Here is a 22,224-nt window from a genome sequence, read left to right on the forward strand (position 1 = left end):
GACTAACTGGAAGTGATGGGTTCTGGCAGTGAGACCTGTTCTCAGTAGCAAGTTGTCTCTGCTGTGGATTAACAATCAAGGCTGAGGAATAAGGTAAGGAGTAGGGCATTTGATACATGTTATTGATCATGATTTTGATTCGATTATTTTAGATGGTTGATCATGTGTAGATTTGAATTAGGGTTATGCTTAAATTACATTTAAAATGGAATATGTGATTCATCATGTTTTAGATGCATGGGTAATTGGACTTAGGTTTTAGATTTTTAATCAAAGGGTGGATTGAGAATTAGGTAACTAATCCTAATTGATCGTCCAATTGTTTAGACAGGATGATGGTCATATGATGTGGGTTTTCCCCTAATTTAGGGTTATAGATTTTTATTTGGTTATTTATGAGAAATGTAGCTAAATAAAATATATTACATTGGTGAAACAGGACTTTGACGCGAGACGAGTATCTCGGAGTCAGATTTGCACCATTTTATCGGAGGCGGGTACTTTTGACTTTTTGTCTTTGATATGCTTAGTAATGAAATTAACATGTTGCATTAGTTGTGTTTCTTATCTGTTTCGGTTAATCACTACCCAAATCTTGGTACATGCTTGATTGATTGATTGGTTTGCATCTCATGTATATTTTACCTGTTATACATGCTTGTAGGGGGTAGTGATATGTCATGCTTCACCATGTTCAGGACCTAGGTTTTTATACCTTCTGTGTACCTTTGATTTGATATGATTCGTTGACCTAGGGTGCACTTTTCTATATATATGGATTAGGTCAGGATGTTTATATGGTTATTGCCATGCATCATTTGCATGATTGCATGCTGTGCGATAGTCCGCTCCATTATTGTTGAGCACATCGCCAGTTACATTGATCTGCACACACCACCACTCATGGGTTAGTGGTCGATTCAGGCTGAGTGTGTTGCAGCAGGGACTCTGTTAGGCACCGTTGGTCCGCTCATGGGTAGTGTGACACAACGTGTTATCCGGCAGGGATTCCTCCCCGTCAGTGAGTTGAGAGCATTGCGCCCCCATCTATGATTTGGGGTAGGAGGATAGGTGTACTCGACAAGATCCCGTCCACTCGGTCACCATCGGAGTAGTGACGACAGAGTGCACGGTTGTCACACCCTACCCACTCGGCCTCACTTTTGTATGAGATGATCGACGCGTCAGGGTGACCAGACGCATCATTGGCATCATATGCATGATGCATTTATTGTTGTGTTTGTGTTTGCCGCATTTATATGCTGCATATTGTTGGATACCTATGTTTGACATGCATACAGATTCCTATACCATCTCGGACTGTTGACCTTATACTCTGACTGTTAGTACAGTATTCTCTTGTTTATTTCAGATGCATTCTTATCTTTCTTATCGAGACTTTACGATTAATGCTAGGTGTTGTTTCTTTACTTTGCATATCAACTGCACCTGCTGAGTGTTGGACTCACCCCGCCTCTATTGTTGATATTTTCAGGTTGATGCTGTCCGGAGGAGTCGTTAGTCGTCACTGCACGTAGTGCTGGTCCTGCAGACCTCCAGGATATGTTTGGTTTTCTTTGGTTTCTTTCTGTTCTAGACTGTTTGAACTCGTTATGTTCTGGATTTATTTGCTTATGGACATGATATAGATTTTATTATATCGGTGGATTTAGATTTGGTTTTTATTCTACTACATGCCTGCCTGGATGGCAGAAGAGGTGAGTTCGTCGGTTTTGAGCTTTACGAGTGTAGTTGAGTAGGGTGGTTTTTGAGTCAGAGTATTATTACTACGTGGTTGAGTCAGCCAGAGGCTGAATATATATATAAACTGCGTGGTGATTGATTTTTATTATTGTTATGATTCCAGCCGCCTGTGGCTGAGTATTTAGTGCTTGTAGAAAATTTTTGATTGTCCGCCGTACAGGGGAGATGCTGCCGAAATTTTCTCGGACAGGGACTCTTCTGGGGGCGTGACAGTCTAGTGGTATCAGAGCACAGTTATACGATCTTTTGTTTTCGTATTTTGGATGTTTGGGATAACCTGATACCAATTTATTTACTTGGTATCAGAGCGCCAAGTTTGGCGATACTTGTTGGATTTTTGAATTATGGATTTTCGGGATTTATCTGATACCAATTTATTTGGTATCAGAGCGGGTTATGATACCTGCTTTTGGTGTTCTGGAGATTTATTGGATACCTGTTGCTGGTATTCTGGATAGTTGGGTTAGCCAGGTTTGCGAGTCAAACTGGGCATTATCGGATTTTCGATATGGTTATGTTTCAGATTTCCGTTTCGGATTTATTTGGATTTCCGATGATATACGCTCGGAATTTTGAGGTCAAATTGGGAACTGGACAGCGACGAAACAGCAAATAGGTATGTTGTTATTTTATGTTGGTTATATTGGTATTGATATCTGTAATTTAATTTAATGATATGAGACGATCTACTCAGATTCGCGAGACGTGGTCGACGACCACGTGCAGGACCACGGATTCTGGATATGCCGAGATGCCCACTGTTAGTGAGCCCGTCAGTGAGTGACGGACTCAGATGCTGCCGGGCTCTCAAATCCCGATAGCTCCTGTAGAGATACCTACTTTGGCCACACCGCCTACCCTGCTTACAGTACCATCATGGGTACCATTGGTGTACCCGACATCTGCTCCAGCGCAGCCTACGGCGTATTCGGTACCACCGCCACATGGACCTACAGTGTACCCGACACCAGTGACACCTGCACCCCCAGTGACTACACTGCACCATATCCGTACCATTACCTACCGTACCTCCACTGCCACCACTTTTATTCCCCGGCAGTACCACCGACGGCTTATGCTCCAGTATATCCAGAAGATCGGGAGTTCCTCCTCCGGTTTATTCCGCGGTACCACCTGTAGTATCGGCTCCAGTGTTTCCGCCAGTCACAGCTCACTGATATTGTCACCGCACGAGCTAGGATTCCAAAGACCGGCCGAGTCGATGAAGACTCGCTTCACTCTTTTCCGCGGAGATCTCGATCCAGTATGGCTCCATGGATAGAGACTATGGAGCGACTTTCTTCTATATGGCTTGCTCGAGTGGGAGAAAGCGAGTGGCCGCTTACCATTTACGGATGAAGCTAATGCCCGTGGGTTACTCGCTCTATTATTGGTGAGCGCAACGTCACATGGACCGAGTTCAGAGGCTTTGAGAGCCGCTTTCTTTCCACTGTCCTATCGATGTCTCACGATGTGATTTTATGAGTCGAGGCGTAATAATCGCCAAAGGACCGAGTATAATATCAATTCCTCCGGTTGACTCGGTTTGTCCGAGTTAGTCATGAGGACGTAACTCGCAAGATGCAGCTTTATAGGATTGGATGGTTATCTCGCATGTACAACTTGCCGGATTAGGGATTTCATCTTACTCGATGCATTGAATCGAGCTTTGATGATAGAGTTAGCTCTGCAGACAACATATCCGGACAGGAAAAGAAAGCATACGGGTCGACTTGTGTCCAAGCAGACAAAGCGATGTGACGCCTCGAGTAGTCAGCTGCACGGTCGTAGGTGGTACTTGGCCTCGTAGGCCCGTAAATCAGGCGTTCTTCTTCAGACGCCCTGCTTTCTCAGAACCCGTAACCACCTTCCGTGATACTCATTATTTCGATGTGGATCCAGATCACCTCACCCCAGCCTTGCTCGGGACGTTTGCTTTTATTGCAACCGCCGGGGCACCAGAGCCGAGATTGTCACCAAGGCTAAGCACACGGCCCGGAGGGTCAGTCGAGGGACATCTAGTCAGGCATATCGAGGAGGGCGAAACCCAATCTTCACAGCAGGAGCAGCCCTCCGCAGAACATTTGGCATGCTTGGACAGAGTACTCAGTGCTCAGAGCACCCCAGTTTTGCCCGTGACCTTATTATCCCACCTGTAAGGCGATGTCGGACTCTCCGGCCACCGACAAGACGTCACCATCCTCTCGCCTTATTTGGCACATAGTCCAGCAGCGCCTCAATTTGGCAGCATTACCACCTCCTCCTCCGCCAGAGACTGGTCGTGTTCATGCTATTACCAGAGAGGATGCTCAGCGGGCCGACGGATCCATTTTCCGCGGTACGATTTCCATTTATGCATTTTCCGCTGATATTTTGATTGATACTAGTAGTTCGCATTCTTTTATATCCCGTACCTTTATGCGGGAGATTGGTAGATTACCTACTGTTAGATTGCGGCGATTGATCGTCTCCCTACCGTCCGGTGATACTTTAGACGCCACCCAGAGATCGAGGTTGCCCGTTAGACTTTGGCAACATGATACTTACGGTAGATCTTCTAGTATCGAGATGGTCGAGTTTGATATCATTCTTGGTATGGATTGGCTATCAGTATATCATGCTACCGTTGATTGCCGACGAGGTGGTCACCTTCGCCTCCGAACCAACCTCGTGGAGTTTCACCGCATCGAGACGACGACATCTCGATTATTTCGCGATCAGCGCAGGTCGCCTCACTACCGCCATGGTTTTCGCTGTCGCTGATCGATCGAGATGAGTAGTTCGCATCTCCGACGTTCTGTTGTCCGGAATACATGATGTATTTCCAGGAGCTGCCAGTTTGCCTCGTAAGGCGGTGGAGTTCGCTATTGAGCCGATTCCGGAACCGCCGACATCGAAAGCTCCGTATCGTATGACACCAAAAGAGTTGAACGAGTGAAGGTTCAACTCCAGGAGCTTTTAGACAGGGATTCATTCGCCCTAGTGTTTCACCATGGGGTTCTCCTCTATTTGTCAAGAAGAAAGACGGCACCATGAGGTTATGTATTGACTACAGCAATTGAATTCAGTGACCGTCGAAATAAATATCCATTACCACGGATTGAGGATTTGTTTGATCAGCTCAGAGGTACTTCAATGTATTCTAAGATTGATCCGCGATCCGGATATCATCAGCTGCGAGTCAGAGACTCAGATATTCAGAAGACAGCTTTCCGTACCAGATACGGTCATTATGAGTTTTTGGTAATGCCATTTGGGCTTACCAATGCTCCAGCGGTGTTTATGGACTTGATGAACCGCATCTTTCTGGAGTATCTGGATCAGTTTGTTATCGTTTTCATTGATGACATATTGGTCTACTCTCGTTCCGAGGAGGAGCACGCACAGCATCTTCGCACAGTTTTGGAGATTCTTCGACGACATCAGCTGTACGCGAAGTTCAGCAAGTGTGCATTCTGGTTATCCTCAGTTGGTTTTCTGGGACACGTGGTTTCTAGCAGAGGTATTTCAGTTGATCCTCAGAAGATCGAGGCTGTCACCGGTTGGGAGCAGCCGAAGTCAGTTCAGGAGATCCGCAGTTTTCTGGGATTAGCCGGATATTACCGACGTTTTGTCGAGGGCTTCTCGCGTATTGCTATGCCACTGACACGTCTTACCCGGAAAGGCGTGAAGTTCATATGGTCCGAGGATTGCGAGACCAGCTTTCAGGAGCTGAAGCGGAGATTAGTGTCGGCTCCAGTTTTGGTTTTACCTTCTGGAGAGGATGGATTTGTACTTTACACCGACGCGTCTCTACAGGGTTTGGGCGCTGTTCTGATGCAGCACGGCAGAGTAGTCTCTTATGCTTCTCGTCAGCTGAAGGAGCATGAGAAGAACTACCCAGTTCATGACTTGGAGTTAGCTGCCATCATCTTTGCTCTGCGTCATCATTTATACGGTATCACATTTGAGATTCTCACTGATCATAAGAGTCTCAAATACATTTTCACTCAGAAGGAGCTTAATCTCCGACAGAGGAGATGGATGGAGTTCCTGAAGGACTACGATTGTACCATTAGCTACCACCCGGGGAAAGCTAATGTGGTTGCAGATGCACTCAGCAGGAAGTCCAGAGGGACTTTGGCTTGCCACCGGACTTCAGTCACGGACTTGATTCAGAGTTTCTCGGAGTTAGATCTTGAGGAGCAGGGACCGACAGAGCAGGGTATTCTTGTTACCATGGTTGCTCAGTCGTCGATCAGGACGAGGATCCGAGAGGCCCAGGCTGGTGATCAGCATTTACAGTTTATTAGCAGTCAGATAGCTTCCGGGCAGCAAACCGAGTTTACACGAGACGAGGAGGGTATTATATTCTTCCGAGGCAGATTATGCGTACCTCAGTCTCATCCGGTCTTACAGGAGCTACTTCAGGAGGCACACCGTTCTCGATTTGCGATCCATCCAGGCGGGACCCGTATGTATCGAGACTTGAGACGTTCTATTGGTGGAACGGTATGAAGAAAGACATCGCGGATTTAGTAGCTAGATGTCTTGTTTGTCAGCAGGTGAAGGCTGAACACCAGAGACCTGCAGGATTACTTCAGCGGATTCCTATTCCTGAGTGGAAGTGGGATCACATTACCATGGACTTTGTGGTAGGGTTGCCGAGGACACGACGAGGTCATGACGCGATTTGGGTAATCGTTGATCGATTAACCAAATCAGCGCACTTCTTAGCGATTCGGAGGACTGATTCCCTGGATCGATTGGCAGATCTGTATTGCCGAGAGATTATCAGACTACATGGTGTTCCATTGAGTATCATTTCGGATAGAGATCCACGGTTCACGTCTCGTTTCTGGCAGAGTCTGCAGCAGGCCTTGGGCACACAGCTCCGTTTCAGTACAGCTTTCCATCCGCAGACAGATGGACAGTCAGAGCGGACCATTCAGACTTTAGAGGACCTGCTGAGGTCATGTGTTATGGATTTCGGAGGCAGTTGGGAGGACCATCTGCCGTTGGTAGAGTTTGCCTACAACAATAGCTTTCATTCGGCTATCCAGATGGCACCGTTTGAGGCGTTGTATGGTAGACCTTGTCGGACACCCGTCCTTTGGGATGAGGTTGGAGAGGCTCAGTTGTTGGGACCTCATAGAGTTCAGCAGGATGCAGAGTTGGTCCGTACTATCAGACGGAGGATGTCAGAGGCGCAGGATCGCTAGAAGAGTTATGCTGATCGGAGACGCAGACCACTAGAGTTCTCTGTTGGCGACCATGTATTTCTACGAGTTTCACCCACGAAAGGGGTGAAGAGATTTGGCCTCAGAGGTAAGCTAGCTCCGTGGTACATTGGTCCCTTCGAGATCTTGGAGAGGATCGGAGCAGTAGCTTACCGACTGGCACTACCACCGTCCCTGTCAGGCGTGCACGATGTATTTCATGTATCCATGCTGAGGAGATATGTACCCGATCCGATGCATGTGCTGACAGATATTCCAGTTCCTGTCCAGCCTGACATTACATATGAGGAGGTTCCGGTACGAATTCTCGACCGGAAAGAGCGTCAATTGCGGAACAAGACTATCCGGCTAGTTAAAGTCGGATGGCAGCATCATTCGGACGAGGAGGCTACTTGAGAGCTCGAGAATACGATCCGAGCACGATATCCCCATCTTTTCACTTGAGGTATGTGAGTTTATTTACCGTTCAGCATTTATTTTTATTATCTGTTATTAGTACTTGCTGATGGTAGATACTGAATTTGGGGATCAAATTTTTTATTAGTGGGGGAGAATGTAAAATACCGGAAATAGGCGGATATGAATAAAGGAATTTTCCGGAATATTTGGAAATTTTTCGGGAATTTTTCAGAGCTCGTACGGATGAGTTGACGGGGATAAAAACGGGATCCGGAAAAGCCTGTTTAGGCGACCCGTTTAAGCGAGGAAATGTTTATATTTACATTTCCTTTTCTTAATTTCTTTTTATTTTCTTTTTATTCCCGTTTCTTTTTCCTCTTCCGCGAGCCCGAGCCCGAGCCCGAGCCCTTCTCCCCGACGCCGCCCGATTCTCCTCCATGCCCTAACCGCCGGTCACGACGGTTTTCCCCCTCTTCATCTCCTCCTCTTCTCGGTGAAGCCGAAACCCTAATCTCCCTGCCCTAGCCACCCGGCGCCGCTCGATCGCCGACTACCGCAACCGCCGCCGACCATTTCTTCATCTTTTCTCCTTTTCTTCCTCCCGAGCCGCACCCCTCGGTGCCCTAGCCGAGCTCACTGACGCCGCCGCCTCCCTCTCCCCTCCTCTGGTCCGACGAGACACCGCCGGCCGCAACTCACAGAGCCGACCTGTTCTTCTGTGCTCAGCCCGCGACACTCATCTCTCGGCCTTACCCTTTCTCCTGTGCCCTAGTTCCGGCCGTTGTAGCCACCAACAGCTACCTCTGATCCAGAACTGGTGAGTTTGCTAATTAAGCTTTGGTTGATATCATATTTGGAGGAATTGGGTAACATTTGCTTTTGTATAGGTTTTTAGAGGTTGAGTGTTGATTTTGGTGACTAACTGGAAGTGATGGGTTCTGGCAGTGAGACCTGTTCTCAGTAGCAAGTTGTCTCTGCTGTGGATTAACAATCAAGGCTGAGGAATAAGGTAAGGAGTAGGGCATTTGATACATGTTATTGATCATGATTTTGATTCGATTATTTTAGATGGTTGATCATGTGTAGATTTGAATTAGGGTTATGTTTGAATTACATTTAAAATGGAATATGTGATTCATCATGTTTTAGATGCATGGGTAATTGGACTTAGGTTTTAGATTTTTAATCAAAGGGTGGATTGAGGATTAGGTAACTAATCCTAATTGATCGTCCAATTGTTTAGACAGGATGATGGTCATATGATGTGGGTTTTCCCCTAATTTAGGGTTATAGATTTTTATTTGGTTATTTATGAGAAATGTAGCTAAATAAAATATATTACATTGGTGAAACAGGACTTTGACGCGAGACGAGTATCTCGGAGTCAGATTTGCACCATTTTATCGGAGGCGGGTACTTTTGACTTTTTGTCTTTGATATGCTTAGTAATGAAATTAACATGTTGCATTAGTTGTGTTTCTTATCTGTTTCGGTTAATCACTATCCAAATCTTGGTACATGCTTGATTGATTGATTGGTTTGCATCTCATGTATATTTTACCTGTTATACATGCTTGTAGGGGGTAGTGATATGCCATGCTTCACCATGTTCAGGACCTAGGTTTTTATACCTTCTGTGTACCTTTGATTTGATATGATTCGTTGACCTAGGGTGCACTTTTCTATATATATGGATTAGGTCAGGATGTTTATATGGTTATTGCCATGCATCATTTGCATGATTGCATGCTGTGCGATATTCCGCTCCATTATTGTTGAGCACATCGCCAGTTACATGGATCTGCACACACTACCACTCATGGGTTAGTGGTCGATTCAGGCTGAGTGTGTTGCAGCAGGGACTCTGTTAGGCACCGTTGGTCCGCTCATGGGTAGTGTGACACAACGTGTTATCCGGCAGGGATTCCTCCCCATCTTTGAGTACCGGGAGTTGAGAGCATTGCGCTCCCCCATCTATGATTTGGGGTAGGAGGATAGGTGTACTCCGACAGCATCCCGTCCACTCGGTCACTCATCAGGAGTAGTGACGACAGAGTGCACGGTTGTCACAGCCCTACCCACTCGGCCTCACTTTTGTATGAGATGATCGACTGGCGTCAGGGGTGACCAGGACGCATCATTGGCATCATATGCATGATGCATTTATTACTTGTGTTTGTGTTTGCTGCATTTATATGCTGCATATTGTTTGGATACCTATGTTTGACATGCATACAGGATTCCTATACCACTCGGACTGTTTGACCTTATACTCAGGACCTGGTTAGTACAGTATTCTCCTGTTTATTTCAGATGCATTCTTATCTTTCTTATCAGGAGACTGTACGCATGATTAGTGCTAGGTGTTGTTTCTTTACTTTGCATATCAACTGTACCTGCTGAGTGTTGGACTCACCCCGCCTCCATTGTTGATATTTTCAGGTTGATGCTGTCAAGAGGGAGTTCCAGTCGTTAGTCCTCACTGCACGTAGTGCTGGTCCTGCAGACCTCCAGGATATGTTTGGTTTTCTTTGGTTTCTTTCTGTTCTAGACTGTTTGAACTCGTTATGTTCTGGATTTATTTGCTTATGGACATGATATAGATTTTATTATATCCGTGGATTTGGATTTGGTTTTTATTCTACTACATGCCTGCCTGGATGGCAGAAGAGGTGAGTTCGCCGGTTTTGAGCTTTACGAATGTAGTTGAGTAGGGTGGTTTTTGAGTCAGAGTATTATTACTGCGTGGTTGAGTCAGCCAGAGGCTGAATATATATATAAACTGCGTGGTGATTGATTTTTATTATTGTTATGATTCCAGCCGCCTGTGGCTGAGTATTTAGTGCTTGTAGAAAATTTTTGATTGTCCGCCGTACAGGGGAGATGCTGTCGAAATTTTCTCGGACAGGGACTCTTCTGGGGGCGTGACAGAAGAAGTTTCTTGGGATTCTGTTGTACTATAATGGATAAATCCTGGATTTACTTAGATAGGAGGTCCAAAGAGTATGAGGAGGGTGTGGAACAATTCATTAGAAGTTGTTTGCAGAATCCACATATCGACCCCAATTTAATGATGAATCCTTTTTGTAGAATGTGAGGATCTACAGTTGGAGAGGAAGGTGTGTGAATTTCTTCCATTTTGAACAGGAATGCACATACTGAATCAAATCGATATAGTGTTGCACACTGAATCAAATCGTTCACGCCCTGCTACTGCTTTCTTCTCATGCTTTGATATGGCTTCTTTCCTTCTTTTTTTTCCTCGCCCTTAGATGACACCCTGTTTATGGTTTTATACAAAACTGTGTTATGCATAGTTCTATTAGTAGCTCGGGGAAATTAGTAACTGATTTGGGGCTAACATGCACACTTTCCTGTGGGAAGAGGGGAAAGGTGAATAGGGGTACGTTTTTTTGAGTTATTTGTCTATACAAAGTGTGTATATGCTTAGTAATGGGGTGTGTGTGTGTGTGTGTGCTTAGTAATATTGTGTGTGTGTGTGGGGGGGGGGGGGGGGTTGAGTATTCTGCAAAATCCATTCCAAATCGGGCTTCTGTAGCCACTGAGCTTACTTCAAGCATCCAAGTTGTTGGGTTATACTTCTCTTTGATTTTTAGGATTCCAGAAATTGCCTATAAAACATAACAGATTTTTTTGCAAAAGTTAACTACAGATATGTTAGGCAACCTGAGCTTCACACAACTTGAGCTTACTTTAGGCTGATTTTTTTAGGATTCCAAAAATTATCTTTTGTGATAGATAATGATTACTTCAGTTAGCTTACTTCAAGTATTGCTGGTCTCTAGTTAGCTTACTTCAAATGTTGCTGGACTTCACACAACCTGAGCTTACTTCAGACAGATTTTTTTAAAAATATTCTTTTGTGATAGACAATGCCTCAACTTTTAGTCTAGTAAAATAATGAGCATGTAAGGCCTAAATTTATTTAGGCTTCTGTGACCCACATGTTATAATTCGAACAAAATTGTTACTATAAGAGTGCATATAAATTGTCTTATCATGCTTTTGTTAATTTAATTCATGATTTTTTTGTCAACTTACTGTGTTTTGATTTAAAGTTTTCAGCTACAAAACATAACATGATGGTTCTTTCTAAATTGCAGTTCGCAGGTTGTGTGAAGAACTAGTACTATACGCAGACACATTATGATGAAGTGAGAATTGAATGGAGTGAATTTGTGTACTCGTTCTTGGAGTGAATTGCAGGTTGTGTGAATGAACCAGTACATGTTTTTGGTTTTTTATGGCTTATTTTGACCATATTTAAGGAGATTTGTTTTGTATAAACATATGCTGAAATCAAGGCTTATGAAGTTACCTTTTGTGATGCTCAAAATTACTTCAAGAATTAACGATATATGTCGAAGTAAAAGTAATCCATTACTTCATTTTTAACCGAAGTTAAAGTAGGTATATTACTTCACAACAAATACTAAACGATGAAGTCGAAAAGGATTAATTACTTCGGTGATTTTAAAAACCGACGAAGTTAAATGCACTTTTTACTTCGTAATATGTCCGAACCTGACACCCAATACGACTTCATTTTTCTGGGCCTACGACTTCGGAGTTTATCCGAAGTAAAATGAATCTTTTTACTTCACGCGTGTCTACTTCGGTAAAAACAGGTCTTTTACTTTAGGTACTCAACGAAGTAATTAAAAGTCATTTTTCACATAGTGTAACTTGTTGAAACGTTGTCTGCATAATGACTTAGTAAAGATATCAGCGATTTGACACTACAACAAAATTGTTAAAAGACAACACCACAAAGACAACGATGTTAGAAGGAACTGTTGCTAATTTGGTAAAAAACAACGATTTTTGATAAAACCGTTGTCTTTGAGCGCCTAAAAAAAAATAAAAGACAATAGTTTTGTAAAAATCATTATCATTGAGCGACTTTTTGTAAAATCAACAACACCTTTTACAACAGTTTTCTAAAACTGTTGTCTTTAAAAGCTTTTTTAGGGGTCAAAGACAACAGTTTATTAAACTGTTGTCTTTGACTTTATTCATTCGTCGTTTTTCCCCTTCGTCGTTTTTGTTGTAGCAATGGCTTGCTTCCCTCTCTCCGAAAATTTTTTAGGCCCTGTTTTCCCCCGTTAGCCTACCCGAACCCTAAACCTCTCTCCTCATACGATCTTTCTCCTCATACGGCTCTAGGCGAGTGTGGAAGTATGCCCCCTTTTTTAAAATGCGAGGTAGGAGCGTGGGTGGTTGCTGCTGCTTGTGCAGATTGCTGGGTAGAGGTGGAGGCGGAGACGGAGGTGACTCTGGTCGGTAGTTCTGCTGGTCGATGCCTGAGACGACTCTTCTTTGGTAGGATTGGTTATGCTCTTCTTTCAATTGAAAGCCACATTTGGAAGAAATGTCTTTTGATTCTTTTCTAGCTGAATGCCTGCGATGCTTGCCCTTGACTATGTGTAGGACCGTTGGGTCGGCTAGAAGGGTTGGTAAATAACCTGTCAATTAAAAACAAACAACCCTTCATCGAACGATTAAGCTAACACTTGTAAAATGAATTAAGCAGATAAATAAAAGCATAAAAGAAAAGACGAGGCACCAAATGTTTACTTGGTTACAACCGATGTGGTTGTTAATCCAAGGAAGATTAAGCTCAAAAACTCTTTCAGGTGGAGAAGCCTCTTACAGCGTTTAGGCACAGAAAACAGAAGCTTAACTACAACTAAAGCAAACAAGTGTTTGGAAATAGAATGATCGTGATTGTTGAAAAGCTTCTGGACCAAGGCTATATTTATAGCCTTGGTCGGGGCGCCTGGAAGGGTTCCGGGCGCCCTGGGGGGGATAAAATTTATCCCCCAACGATTGGATCGAGTCAAAGCTTGATCCTATGAAAAAGTCACTTCCGGGCGCCCGGAAGGGTTCCCGGTGCCCCGGACAGCTCCGGGCGCCCTGGACAGTTCTGGGCGCCCCGGAGCCAAATTTCAACCCAGTTGACTTTTGGTTCATGCTCTCTTCTCCGGTTCAGCTCGCCTCTGGTCCGGGTCTTTCTGCTCCGGCTCCGCTTGCTTGGGTGATCTCTGACATCCGGAATAGGGCTCACCCAAACCCATCTTCCGGTCTTCTCGAGCGTGCTTCCCTCCGGCTTCTCGTCCCTCGGAATTGCCGCGTGTCCCTTCTCGTCCACCAGCATACTCATTCGCAGACTTCGTCCCTCGGTTGCACCCCATGCCGACCTTCGCGCTAGCTATGTCTCTTGCTCCCCGAGCAATCTTCCGCTCCGGCTTTCGTACCTCGGAACCACCGCGTACACTTCCTTCTCGTCCGCCGGTGTACTCTTCCACAGCACCTCGTCCCGTCCTTCTTGTTAGCTGCGTCTTCCGCTCGAGTACCTGTGCTCCTAAGCTCCTGCACACTTAGACATCAGGTTAGAAACAGACAGGACCTAACTTAACTTGTTGGTCACACCAAAATCAATCTTGGGGTTCCAACAATCTTTCCCTTTTTGGTGTGATCAACCCAAGTTAAGCTAGGGAAAAAAAATAGACATAAAACATAAACTAACTTATATTGCAATTAAGTGCAATAAGATAGAACAAAATTAAATTTCAACAGAAAATTTTAATTTTCAATAATTAAGTGCAATAAGATAGAAAAAATTAAATTTCAATTTTCTCTACCTCCCCCTAGACTTATACTTCTTCTTCTCCCCCTTTGATCATAATAAAATGGGGTTTAAAATTCTAAGGGTTTAAAGACTTAGAAAATTTTGAAAAGTTATCTGTTAAAATATTTCTAAGTCAACAATAGCTTTTTGAAAAGTTTCTAAGTTAAAAAACAACTTTCTAAGCCCAAAAGACTTTTATGCAAGAAAATTTAAACATTTAAAAAATTTCTATACATTTATTTATTTATTTAGTTCTTAATTCTATTTATCAGAAAGTTTTAAATTTTCATTTTAACTTATCATAATTTCTTAAGTCAATCTTTTTTAGATTTAACGCCACAAAGATTATACATGCAGAAATTCGTATCATGTTAATTTCTATTATTTTTTGAATTTCAATTTCACAGAAATATTCGGATGGCATAGATTTTAACTTGATAAAAATTTTCGACAATATAAAAAATTCTTTCGACAATGTGCAAAATTCGTTTGAAGGAATATTTTGTAATTTGCAAGAATTTTTTAACAATAAGAGTTTGCAGGAATCTATTAATAATAGATTTCTTAATCTGAAAGTTTTGTTTGATGAATCAATTTCTAATTCACAAAACTTTTTCAGTAAAGTAATTTGTAATTCAAAATTTTTAGATCCGGAAAAAGTTTTTGAAAAAATACTTTGTGATTCGCAAGAATCTTTCGTCAAAATATTTTGTAATTCGAAAATATTTTTAGATCTGGAAAAAGTTTTCGATAACATTTCTAAGTTGCATAATTCTTTTGTAAAAATATTTTGTAATTTACAACAATTATTCGACTGAAGATTTTCTAATCCGAAAAGTTCTTTCGATAATTCAAATTTTGGTTCGCAAAAATCTTCAGGTAATTTGATTAATTGAACCAGTTGTTCAGAGGGTAGAGGTCATACCTTACTTACCTCGTCGGCCGTTGGTTCTCCCCCTGTTGAATTAATTTCTTCCGAAGATTCTCCCCATTCATCGATCTCGGGATGTACTTCGGCTGTTGGGGCTGTATTGGTAATTTCTTCCGTCTCGGATTCTTCTGATGACGGCTCGATGTCTATTGAGGAGGCGACTTCAACCGGTTCTTCGTAGAGCATTAAGAACTTTTCCCAAAGTTCTTTCGCGCTTTTGTACTCTCCGACTTTGTCGAAATCTTTAGATGGTATTGCGCTTAGAATGTGAAACTCTGCCCGAGCATTCTCCATGGATTCTTCACGTTGCTTCTCGTTCCAGAGGCGTATGCCGATTTTCTCTCCGTTCGTGTCTTTCGGTGCTTCATAACCTGTTTTCATTATTAGAGAATACCAATATTAGAGTTAAGAAATACCTTCATTTGTTGCTTCCATGAAGAAAGCTCCCCCTCGAATGTTGGTGGGTAGTCGCTAGCTCAGGCCATTGTTGCTTCAGATGGCGGTTAGTCCTTCTGAGGCGTCTCATCTCTGATACCACTTGTAGGACCGTTGGGCCGGCTAGAAGGGTTGGTAAATAACCTGTCAATTAAAAACAAACAACCCTTCCTCGAACGATTAAGCTAACACTTGTAAAATGAATTAAGCAGATAAATAAAAGCATAAAAGAAAAGACGAGGCACCAGATGTTTACTTGGTTACAACCGATGTGGTTGTTAATCCAAGGAAGATTAAGCTCAAAAACTCCTTCAGGCGGAGAAGCCTCTTACAGCGTTTAGGCACAGAAAACAGAAGCTTAACTACAATTAAAGCATACAAGTGTTTGGAAATAGAATGATCGTGATTGTTGAAAAGCTTCTGGACCAAGGCTATATTTATAGTTTGGTCGGCGCCTGAAGGGTTCCGGCGCCTGGGGAATAAAATTTATCCCCAATGGTTGGATCGAGTCAAAGCTCGATCCTGTGAAAAAGTCACTCCCGGGCGCCCGACGCCCCGGACAGTTCAGGCGCCGAGCCAAAAGTCAACCCAGTTGACTTTTGGTCCGTGCTCTCTTCTCCGGCGCTCGCCTGGTCCGGGTCTTTCTGCTCCGGCTCCACTTGCTTGGGTGATCTCTGACATCCGGAATAGGGCTCACCCGAACCGATCTTCCGGTCTTCTCGAGCGTGCTTCCCTCCGGCTTCTCGTCCCTCGGAATTGCCGCGTGTCCCTTCTCATCCACCAGCGTACTCATCTGCAGACTTCGTCCCTCGGTCGCACCCCGTGCCGACCTTCATGCTAGCTGCGTCTCTTGCTCCCCGAGCAATCTTCCGCTCCGACTTTCGTACCTCGGAACCACCGCGCGCACTTCCTTCTCGTCCGCCGGCGTACTCTTCCGCAGCACCTCGTCCCGTCCTTCTCGCTAGCTGCGTCTTCCGCTCGAGTACCTGTGCTCCTAAGCTCCTGCACACTTAGACATCAGGTTAGAAACAGACAGGACCTAACTTAACTTGTTGGTCACACCAAAACCAACCTTCGGGTTCCAATACTATGCCCTCCCTGTCTTCTCCCCAGTTGTTCATGTGTCAAATGCCTTTGCTTGTTCTTGCAGTATTTGAATCACTGGTTTATTTTTGAAGCCCTAAACTAAAGGCTTATCTCACTCACTGCCTTCGTCGTCTCCTTCTCCAATCTTCCCGTGGCGGTAGTGGCTCTCCATTCTATCGCCTCTTGCTCCAGCTGAGTTCTTCCTTCATGGCGCCCGTCGCCCCTGCAGCAGGTCGTATCCTTCCTTCTTCTCCTTGCTTGTCGCCTCGGCTTCAAGGGTTCTTGGAAGGGTTTATGCAGGGGTTCCTCGATCGATCATGAATGATCGCTTTTGGTTCCATTTCCTTTCTCTTTTCGTGTTTCTTTCTTAGCCGGTTGAGGTTTTGGATCCCGTAGCTTTCTTCTTCTTCTTCTTCTTTCTATAAATGGTGCTTCTCAGATTTTTGTTAGGGTTCTTTTCAATCATAGAGAAACTTGTATCAGGTTAGTTTATGCATTTTAGTTTTGCACTTTCTCGGTCATCTCAGCTTTTAGCTTTTCTTGCCAAAAAGATCGCTTTGTCTGGTTGGTATTATCCTTAACGCTACACTGCAAAAGCTTCAAATTTATTGTAGAAGCTGTCTTTGGATCCTCAACCGAAGTCTAAAGATGCTATTGAAGCCACCAAGTAGGTAATAGTTTTTATTCAGTGTTGTTTTTTTCTTGCATAAGCTATCTCTGGACCTTGAACATAATTGGTGCGAGTAAATGGTTGCTTCTGAAATTTAGGTTTCTGTTGCCCATACTAGATCGAGTAATGTTGAATTGTCAAGCATGTGGACTCCTTCAGAGGGTTCGTCGACACCTGTTCTGTCTGAATTTACTGATGGTGGCAATTATTATGTGCCCGCTTGTTATGCATCCCCAGCCTATTTCTTTGGAGGTGGTGAATTGTAATGAAGATTGCTTGGTCACTGCACTTATCTACAATCTTTTGTTCCTAGCTATATAAATGTCATTGCTGTTGCATTCTTCAGGTTATGATCAGGCTGTCAAAGACTGGAATGATTACTCCACGTATGTGAATCAATGATACAACCATCATATTCAGGAGCAATCTATCTGAGCGGTCAATGAAACTGAGAACTCTTAGGAGGCCTTACGGGTTCCTGACATTATTTTGTGGCAGCATGCGGAAAAATAGTATGTGAATTTCCTTCTAGTCATTTATTATTGAAATTATGGATTACATAATTGTGGGTTTCTTTGTTGCATTCTGATAGTTACAAAAATACATTTTTACGGAATGTCTTCTTGTGAGACAATTACTTTTTCAAAACAATCCTAAAAACTTTATTGATCTTGGTGGTGGAGTCATGGGATACGGAGGTTTTCCTTCTAATTTGAGGACTTCACAAGGAGGCCTTTCTTTGAGTATTGGTAAGAACTTACAATGTCTCTACACTTCTGCTATTTGCTTTTGCTTGCATTGTCATTCAATCACTTTATTGTTTTAAAAATATTATTATCTTTCTTATTTGTTGAACATAGATGTCTCTACTACTATGACTGTGTGTCCTGGACTAGTGGTTGGTTTTCTACTTGCAAATCAAAATGTCAAGGATGCATACCAACTGGACTAGAATAAGGTGATTAAGAATTTGTTCTTTAATTTTATTTTATAGGTTATTGAATGCCTATATATAATATACCTATTGAGGCAACTTGTTTTAGCTTGCTTGTTTCATTCTTCATATTGTGTCTACTAAGATTATTTTTTCACTGTTTGTTGTTGCTAGGCTAGAAGAGCTTTGAAAATTCGAGAGTAAAGACAACTCATACAAATCAAGAATTTAAAATCATTGGGATAAGTGGCAAGCCTTGCAAAGATGAAACCTAACTAGTTGAGGGGATAATGACCTTGTTTTGGATATTTTTATCTTCTAATATATGTTTATATTTTGCAGGTTCTATTGACAAAGTTTCCTAGCGTGCCACCAACGTTCCAAGTAACATCAAATGTTGTCCAGGATTTGGAAATTACAAGTAATATTCACTCAACAATCTATATTTCTTTATCTATTTTTTTCATAATTAATTAAATGCATTAGTTGAACTGTGGTGAACTTTTGGAATTGGCTTATCTATGTTGATCATGTTTCTTCATTCATTTGGTAGTTTGATATCAACCAGATGACACGATATAGCGGATTTAGCTTAGGAGGAACTTTTCAATCTAGCCTTCAGCAACAACAACTGCATACTACCACAGCCCATAGTGGTGAGCTTCCTTTTGCCACTGGAAACACTCAAGACCTACGTTCACATGGCTCTGATTTCTTTCCTTCTCATGGTAATTATCATTCACAGGTACCTTGCCCTGGCTGCAATTCTTTAGATAGTTTAATCTTTATTAATTCTATGGATTAAATGGTTTTGCCCTCAACTTTATACAGATTCAAAACAGTGGAGACCCTAGTATTGGGTTGAGACCGTTGAACTCTCCTACACCAGCCTCTAGTATGAGTATGTATGAGCAACTGATTCAACAATATCAACAACCACAAAGTCTTTCTCAACTTTGACTACTGCAGATGTCTGATGTTTGCCAGTCATATAGAGATCAAAATGTAAAGTCCACTCGGGTAACAATTACCGCCTGGTCCATTTGGCATGCTTGGATTATTGAGTGTTATTAATACGAATGATCTAGATCTAACATCTCTTTCATTGGGAATTGATTTAACAACAGTAGGACTGAGCTTGAGCTCGACAGATAGTCTTTATAAAATATTTGGTTCTCCATGGTCTAATGAGCCTGCCAAGGGGGAGCTTGAGTACTGCAGTCCAACATGTTATTATGCCAAAACACCACCACCTCTACATGTAAGCTTTTATGTTGTGGTTTTATTTGCCGATATGAATGGGGTACTTGAAGAGTATATGATTTATCAAATTTGTTATTGTGGTTGTAGCAACTACATTTCTCCAAATTTCAGCTATCAACCCTGTTTTACGTCTTCTACTGGTATTATATTCTTCCCTTTTATTTTTGGTGCTTTGCTCACATACTTTGCTTCACAAAAATCCAGAATGTTGGAAAAGGTTGACATGGAAGAATCAGCAAGTGAGAAAAAAGAGTCCAATGAAATTCTACAAGTTGAAAATTTTGATGGGGCTTGAGTTGATAATAATTACTTGCAATCCTACATGGCATGAACCAGCACCACAAGTTTCTAGTATTTTGACAATTGTTCATTAGTTGTAAATGAAGTTTATTTGTTTATTTGTATTGGGATAAATTTTATTTGAATATTAGACATGTTTCTTCTTTTGTGATTGTAATGTAATTCTTGTATAAGTACCATTTTGAATGACATTGATATGGAAAATATTCTTTCTTTTGTGATTATGATTTTTTATAATATATTTATATTGAAATATTATATATTAGTATTAAAAGATAATAATTTAAAAGACAATGATTTAAAACCGTTGTTGTTGTCTATCACCCTAAAAAACAACGGTTAAAAACCGTTGTCGTAGCTCCAAAAACAGTTGTAAACTAGCAGTGTTAATAAAAAATGCTCTAAACAACAACGGTTTTACGTTGTATTTTCATTCAAAGACAACGGTTTAAAATCATTGCAAAACTGTTGTCTTTTCATTCAAAGATAACAGTTTAAAACCGTTGTCGTAGCCCCCACTTTTAACAACACTGCCAATTACAACGGTTTTAAAGGGCCTACTGTAAAATACCAGAAAAATGGTAAATAATGATAAGGAAATTTTTCGGAATTTTTAGAAATTTTTCGGAAATTTTTCAGAGCTCGTATGGACGAGTTTACGGGGATAAAAATGGGCCCCGGGGAAAGCCTGTTTAGGTTACCCAATTTAAGCGAGGAAAAGTTTCATTTTTTTCGTTTTTGTTTTCCTTTTCTTTATTTTCTTTTTCTCCTCCTCTTCCGTCGACGTGCCCCAAATCCCCGCACTCCTTCTCTTCCCCTCACGCGTGCCCTAACCGGCGCCGCAAACCACCGCCGCCTCCCTCTCCTCTGCCCGACGCCGACGACGCCAGGGAACAGAGAGCCGGTGGTTGAGCTTCGCCTTTCCTCTCCCTCTTCCCTCTCGGTACCCTAATCTTTGCTTCGCTGCCCAGTCGATCCACCGACCGACATCTACTAGCGCCGCACCGTGCCCTAGTTTCCACTGCCGTAGCCGCCTAGCATCATCCCCACTACCGTCAGTGACACCGTGCCCTAGTTCTTTTCCTCGCTGCCGTCACTGTGCCCTGCCGACGCTACCATCTCTCGACTCAAACAACGCCGGCCTCCTCCATGCGGTGCTCTAGTTTCTAGATGCCGAATTCTTTCTCCCACTGATCTGGAATAGAGGTAGTGATCTCATTTTCAATTTTTATTGTGGAGGGATAAATACTTGCTTAAAATTTGGTTTGTATGGCAGATTAGAGTTTTAATCTACTGTGGCTGATCTTGCTTCAGTTGAGGGTTTTTAAGGGGAGGTTGATTTAGTCCGAATTGTTGGCATTTGGAAAGTTTTGGATAGATAATGTTGCTGCTGGATTTTGGCAGTAAATAAACTTCATGGTTGCTTCTTTGATCCTCTTTTGTCAGGGCAGTGCGGAAGTTTCCAACAAGAGTAATGGTGTTTCTCCGAGGATTCCCAGCAGCTACGATCCCTGGCTGTGGATAAGCAGTGGCTGTAAGTTGAGGTAGGTAAAGGGGAATTAGGTAATAATTCTTGTTCACTTGTACCACGATGTAGAATTTGGTACCTTACTATAAGAACTCCTGATTGATTGATTTTGGGATTGTTTTCTTCTGGATAGCAGTGGACGATTGGTTCGAAGTTGTTGGATTCCAGCCACCACAGCACAGAATAGCTGGGTATTTTTTTGATCACCATTTTGATTAGATCAGCGTAAGTGTTTTCGGCCAGTGAATTTCTGTTTTGTAGATTTGGATTGTTAGTTGTGTTAGAAAGAGATGTTTATGTAGGTTGATTAGGATCTTATCCTATTGGTCGTTGAGATTTTATTTAACTATTCGTTGAGTTCTAGCTAAATAAATGCATGTATATCGGTTGACACATGACTTTGATGCGAGACGAGCATCTCGACGGTAGAATTTGGACTTTTCGATTGGAGGTGAGTACCTCTTGACTTATCTTTTATGATATTATGATTTGGATATGCATAGTATTTTATAGCTATAAGCAATGATCATGTTTGCCTTTGGTATGTCACTGTTTGTTACCCGTAGCATGTTCTGTTGGGCGTTGGTTATGTATCCATGTTTATACTTCATGATTATTACCATGAGTACCTTAGTTTCTAGAGTAAGTGACATACCATGCTTTACTGAGTTTAGGACTAGATTCTAGATTTTTATTATCTGACATGTGTATCCAAATTTTTATATCATACCTGATCTGTGTACCTAGATCTTTTGCCTTGATCCATGTACATTGTTGGTACATATTTTATGGAGGTGGATATGTTCAGGACTTAGGGTTTATTTGATATCCTATCTGATCTGTGTACCTTTCATTTGATACATTGTCCTGTGGTACACATTTTATGTTTATATATATGGATCTCGTTATGCTGTTCATGATGTTGCCATGTTTAGTGTCATGCATCATCTTGCATGATTGCATGCTGTGCGATAGTCTGCTCCATTATTGTCGAGCACATCGCCAGTTACATGTATCCGTACACACCACCACTCATGGGTTAG

Source organism: Zingiber officinale, chromosome 11A (genome assembly GCF_018446385.1).
Source record: "Zingiber officinale cultivar Zhangliang chromosome 11A, Zo_v1.1, whole genome shotgun sequence".
Lineage (NCBI taxonomy): Eukaryota > Viridiplantae > Streptophyta > Magnoliopsida > Zingiberales > Zingiberaceae > Zingiber > Zingiber officinale.